This window comes from Rousettus aegyptiacus, unplaced genomic scaffold, assembly GCF_014176215.1.
Source record: "Rousettus aegyptiacus isolate mRouAeg1 unplaced genomic scaffold, mRouAeg1.p scaffold_m13_p_15, whole genome shotgun sequence".
Lineage (NCBI taxonomy): Eukaryota > Metazoa > Chordata > Mammalia > Chiroptera > Pteropodidae > Rousettus > Rousettus aegyptiacus.
Window position 1 is genome coordinate 51,280,461 of NW_023416290.1, and position 6,733 is coordinate 51,287,193.

Genomic DNA, 6,733 nt, shown 5'->3' on the forward strand with positions numbered 1-6,733 from the left:
CTCTTTCTTCTCTCTCCTTTTCTCCAGAGATAATCACTATTTTTGAGTTTAAAGTGTGCCCCTTCAGAGCTTTATAAAAGTACTTTCCACATGTGCATGGAATATACAACTTCTTATTTTGGATTGTGCTCTTTTCTGGTATCAGACTATCTGTGTTATTCCGGATCTTGCTCTCTTCCTTTGCGATATGTTTTTTTTAATTATGTGGGAAGATACTTACGGCATACCAAATGAGAAAAGCAGGAGGCGGGATTATACAAACAGCACGAGCTCAAATATGGTCAACCGGTTTTGTGTTTAGAAAGGAGACCAAAAGGAAATAGGCCAAAAATATTGGCAATCTATTGTCCTGGGGGGATTTAGAGAGATTGCTCTTTTCTTTTTAAATTTTTTTCTGTTTTTTTTTTTTATTTAGCACAGATTTTATCATCAGAAAAAAGTTATAAAAATATGTATAATGGGTCAAAGATATCCCTTTACCAATGAAATATCAGCCTTTCCCTCTCCTCCACTCCCACGGAAGTGTTCCTACTTTATTTTCAAGAGAGGAGGGACCCTCTCTTTATCCCTTTTCTCTCCATGTTTCTCAGAAGTGGTGACAGAGATTTATCAGTCTTTTATCTAAAACAACTTTAGCATCTTCGCTGCAAGAATTTCAAATAACCATGCCCTTCCACATCAAATAGAACATTCCAAACTAGAAATCACCACACGTGATGCCACTGTATAAAGAGCGCTGAGAGCTCAACCAACCTCCTCAGTAGTTTCATAAAACATAGGCTCCTGGTCTCAAGTCGAAGCAGCCGGGCTTATGTTATGAAGAAGCACCTCTATAAACATCCACCTGTCTCCATCCTTCTTTCTGATATTCCTCTTACCAGGACCCTAGACTTAAGCCATAGTTATATTTCTTGTGTCCAGGATGATGCGCGGCCCACAGTAGGCACTCAGGAAATGTTTGTATGTGAGATAAAAAGAGGAAGACAATGAGGAAGGCTAGGAGAAGAGAAAGGGAGAGAGACCTGGAGGCCATCATCATCCCCAAGACGCCCCTATGAAGGGGTGCATCTTAAGTTTAATATGTCCTTTGTAAGATGGGCAAAAGCAAGGTACAACCAAGGCCTTCAAAAGGAGCAGGAACTCATTCATTCATTCATTCACTTATTCATCATTCAGTAAATAGCTAAAAAGTACCTATTACAGTAGTTGCCCCTTTTCCATGGGGGTATGTTCCAAGGCCCCCAGTGGATGCCTGAACCCTAGATATACAATGTTTTTTCCTATATTTACATGCCTATGATAAAGTTTAATTTGTGAATTGGGCATAGTAAGAGATTAATAACAATCACTAATAGTGAAATAGAACAAATATACAGTACGCTGTAACAAAAGTTACGTGAATGCTCTTCTCTCTCTCGAAATATCTGCTTGGACTGCGCTCACCCTTGTTTTCCTTGTGATGATGCGAGATGACACAATGCCTATGCGACGAGATGAAGCGAGGCGAGACGTCATTAAGTAAAGTAAGGGTGACTCGAACACACACACTGAGATAACCGCAACGGTCGATCTGATAACCGAGAAGCCTGCTCCATGACTAACAGGCGGGGAGCGTCTGCAGCGCGGAGATGCTGGACAAAGGGCTGATTCACTTCCCAGGCGGGACGGCGAGAGTTTTCATCACACGACTCAGAACAGCTCACAATTCAAAACCTGTGCGTTGTTTATGTCTAGCATTTCTTATGTAATGTTTTCAGATCACCGTGGGCTGTGGGGAACTGGAACCATGGAAAGTGAAAACCATGGATAAAAGGGGGACGAATGCACGTGCCCCTCACTGTGCCAGGGCTGGGGTAGAGCTGAGGACAAGGCCAGCTCCTCCGCACCGTTTTATAGGGCGGTTGAGGGAAGTGGGCAAAGTAGAGGTGACAGAGAATAACCAAGTAAACAATAAATGACATGGCACATAGAGAGAAAGATGTGGAGAAAAACCAGACCAGGGCAGGGAGCCAGGATGCAGGTAAAAACTGGGTGGTCAGCCACTCAGATTTGTCTCTGAACAAACTGCTGAATCTCAATAGCCCATTCTGCTTCCGTCTGCCTTGCTCGGCCTCAATTTTATCATCTCAACTTTATTCATTCACATACTCATTCATTCATTACAGCATTTATTGAACTCTATTGTCAGACACTGCTTGGTGCTGAGGCCATAAGAGTGAGAAACCAGATCCTGAGCTCACAGAGAGGCGAGGTGACTTCCTATGGCAAAGCCATGTGACCAGCACCATGAAGAGCCCAGGCTAGGTGAAATGGGGGTGCAGCGTGGGGGTGGGAGTTAGTCTGCAGCGAAGGTCTGCGTGAGAGGAATTGTGGGCCTTGAAGCATAAGAGTTCACAGTATAAGAAAAAAAAAGTGTCCCGGATTTGCATTCCTTCTCGAAGGAACAAGAATGAAGCGCAGTCACCCAGCATGGAGGCAGTTTCCGTTTCGTGACTGCCCCCTGCCCTAGGAACCACTGCCACCCCTGAGACTCGTGATCCCAGCAAAGGATCACACCAGGGCAGAGCGGTCACTCAGGACCACAGCCGGGCCTCAGGCTGAGGGGTCGCCGTGGGTCAAGCCGAGTTTCTTTGGGAGAGGGTAGAAAGGGTCCCAGCCAGTTGCTCTTGGCAAAAGGCAGGGGTTGGTCATGTTGGCGGCATATCAAAATTAATGAAAATAGTTAAACAGACATGAGCATTCACAGCCCCTTGGCAACAAGTCCTTCTTTCTTCCGGCTGTGCTTGGCTTCCAGAGCTGGGAGGGGGATGGGTGCGGAGCGGGCCAGGAGGTGGGGGTGGTAGAAGTGCCAGCCAGCCAGCCCGATTTCTGCAGAAGTTCAGGGACTGCGTGGGGGAGCATGGCTTCTCCTCCTGTCCGCTGCTGGTTTTCATGGATTCTTGTCCTGCTCGCTGCCTGGGGCACCACACCCAATGGCCAGGTTGGTCTTGAAGCTCTTGCCCACAGACGGACTGCCACGTACCTCCCTGCACTTTGAAGATAAAGGACAGCACCACACCATGACTTCCGGGGCCAGACGCTGTCTTGGAACTGCTTCCCTTTGGCATTTGACAAAGTTAACAGATGAAAACTGTTCTTGCGGGTCCAAGGAATGGAGGCTCCCAAGGGGATGTGTAACAACAACCCACCATCTCGTGGTTATTTCATCTTCTCTTAAAAATAGTGTGAAAATCATTTTAATTTTTTTTTTATTATAAGGAAGTATATGTTTAGTCATGTCTTAAAATAGGAGACACAGATAACCAAAAAGAAGAAAGTGAAACACTTGTACGTGCTGAGATCTTGGTTTCTAAAGGCCATTAGCCAAGAAGAGGAAGCGGTCCCCTTGGAAAAAGGGCTGATTCCAGCACTGGGGCATAGATGTTTCAAGATAAGCCAGGAACATCTTGCTATGTCAGAAAAGGACAAAGAGAAGTGCTCAAACAAACAGAAATATTGTGGAACATGTCAAAAAGGCACAAGAGCCAGCTTGAATGGGCTCCTACTGGCCAAATAAGGGTAATTTTGAGCATCAAGATAAATATGGACAAGAATGGATTGCAACCTATTGAATACAATAAGACTCTATCATCCATTTTTTGTAATAAGCAAATAAAAAAGGGAGACACTCTTTCTTACAATTAATAAATGTAGAAGGAATGATTACATTACAAAAATTACACTTTTGCAATTATATTGCAAAAATTAATTCAAGCAAGGTCCATCAATGGATTCTAACTGGGAGTTGGGAAGAAGTTGGACTAGGAATATTTACATAGTCTTAAAATATTTTCCCATAAGTTGTATATTAGTAAAAAAAAAAAAAAAAGGAGAAATAGAAATCATACCGTGGGAAAAGCACAAGTGATAACTAAGTGATAAACATTAGTACCACCACTAAGGGACAAAGAGACGTCACATGTCTCTAGACGTAAAACCTTGAGAAAAACACAGCGTCACTTATGTACTATTCCAGTCAAAATGCATAACCTGAATCAAATCTTGAGGAACTGTCAAACAACCCAAATTGAAGAGCGATCTACAAAATAATAGGCCTGCATTCTTAAAAACTGTTGACGTCATGATAGATAGTTTCAGATGAAGGCGAACGATGTGGCAACCAAATTCGACACTCGGTCCTGAACTGGGTTTTGGACAAGGAGAAAATAAATTTCTGTACTGAACGCAATGGTGCCAATCGATGAAGTTGGAATACGGAGAATGGCTTAGATAAAAGGATTATATCAATATTATGTTTCTGGAATCTGCTAATGGTTCTGTGGCTATGTAAGAAAATGTCCTTGTTCTTAAATGCGTATTAAAATGCTAAGGGGTAAGGGACATAATATCTGTAATCTATTCTCAAATGTTTCATAAAAAATTATTATGTGAACACAAATATAGGTAGATATAACAAGCAGGAGCAAGGGAGAGAGAGATACACAAGAAGGGTATATGAGAGTTCTTCGTACTACTTTTTCAACTTTTCTGTAAGTTAGAAATTATTTCAAGATTGTAGGTTTTTTTTAAAAAAATGGATAACATTGGAATAAGCTATTTCTGAGATAATGAAAACTCAGCTCTGAGAAAAGAACACCTGTATTTTCACTACTGTCAGCTGGTCCTCACATACGCCACGGATGCTCTCCGTCCAAAACTGTTTTTTGAACAAAATTGGAATCAGACCGAAGTCAAGTTCTGTTATAAAGCGAATGTGCCACAAACAGCTTCTCTCCACATACACACATACGCAGAATTCATAATTAATCAGAATTATTGAGAGCATTTATCATTATTTTGTATTATTCAGTTGAATAAAAGCACCTTCATTTATTTAATCAAGTAGCTATCCAATGTAGGTTGCTTGCATTTTTTCCAATTATAACTAATAACGTATATCATCAAATCAAAGGACACATCGCTTGTAGGATACTTTACCTTTATTTTATGTACATTATGTTATTTTAAAGAAAGAAAAATGTATCTTAATTTCTGGAAGGTTGGAAAATGTGCATTGAGAATTTGTAAAGTACGTGCTTTTTCTTCAACGCCAAGGAGAACTGTGGTCTGACAGCTCAGACTCAGGTCAGAAAAGAACCTGGGGCCCCGTGTGGTTACACAGGTTGCTTAATCTCCCAGGATGATTCACAAAGTTCTTCAGGATTTTCCAGAACCCAAGAGTCATTATTAAAATGAAGATAATAATACCTTTCCTGACCAACTTGTTTTTCACTTTTACTTATGTTTACTAAACACCAATGCTCTGTGTCATTCACAGTGTCTGCATGAGGAGTTTGCAGTTCAATGGGGAAAAGAAAAAATAATTGTTCTGCCTGTAGAAATCAGGCATGGCTAAGGGAGAGCGAGGGAGTGGGGGGAGAGGGAGAGGGAGAGAAACTTGATCTTGTGGGATTTATTCATTGAGCAAATACCATATGCGTCTTCTACTACACCTGAGACTGTGTTAGGTACTGAGGTTGAGCAGGTATTTTTAAGGCGAACTTGGGGAAGGGACATCCCAGGTAGAGAGAATGGTGGGAACAGTGCCGCAAAGGGACGAGAGTCTTGGGTGTGTTTGGGAAACGGAGTGGCCTACAGAATGTAGGGAGTCGCAGAAGATAAGACAAGAGATGGGATGTTCTGAGCCCCATTCTGGTTGGTAAAGAAACGGAGGCTCAGAGAGGGTACGCAGCGTTCCGGGGTTTGCAGCCGGAGGGTGCCGCATCGTGTCGGATTCAAGTTTTGAGTATCTGGTGTTGCACTTTCTCTCCAATGATAAGCGATTTCAGAGAAGGAGGCACCACCTTTTATCCAAAGTGCCTAGGCACGACGAGGTCCCATCATGGATGTTCAACACATGTTTGTTGAATGAATGAATAAATAAATGAATGAATGAGCACACGGAATGGATGACAGGTCTCGTCCTGCAGCCCCCAGGGTGAGGCCGGCCTCTCAGAATCGTTCATACCATTTTTGTCCATAACTAGATGTTTCCTAGTGGCTTACACTGCCGGATCCCTGCTCCTTTCTTACCTGGATTGTGTAACGAGGTGGCTTCACCAGTCTAACCACTCTAAACTGAATCTCCTCCGGGCCTCCGAGCAGGAAAATCTGAGTTGGAAAGACCAGCAGCGCCTCCTAGGACCTCAGGTAGCACAGGCAGGCCTGTCCCGGAACCGCCCCTTCCTGCCAAGATGCCCCTGGAGCAAGTGGCTCTGGGAAACTGGTCTGACAGTATAGGCAAATCTTGTTTCCAAGGCAATCTGCTTAATGAGTAGGATGAGGAAGGGCCTTATGAGCTGCAAAGGGCTGCAAATGCAGGAGGGATGACCATGTCGTATTGCTAATAATCTCGCGGAAAGAGAGTTAGAGTAGGAAATGTAGTAATCACGTCATCTGTCCCCCACCTCCATTTCTCAGATGAAGTCAATGAAGCCCCGAGAGGGGAAGTGACTGGCCCAAGTCATCCAGGTGAGGAGATGCAGGAGAGGTAGCACACTGGTAAGAAAGCCTGGATGCCAGAGCAGCTCAAGCTGGGGAATGTCTCCGCTTCACCAGCTGCTAACTGGGGGGAGCCTGGGCGAGTGAACTAACTACTCTAAGCTTCAGATTCTTCATCTGTAACATGGGAATAAGGATCATTGTTTTAAGAGTTGTTTTCAGGATTGGCTAAGGTAAGAAACGATTGGAGAGA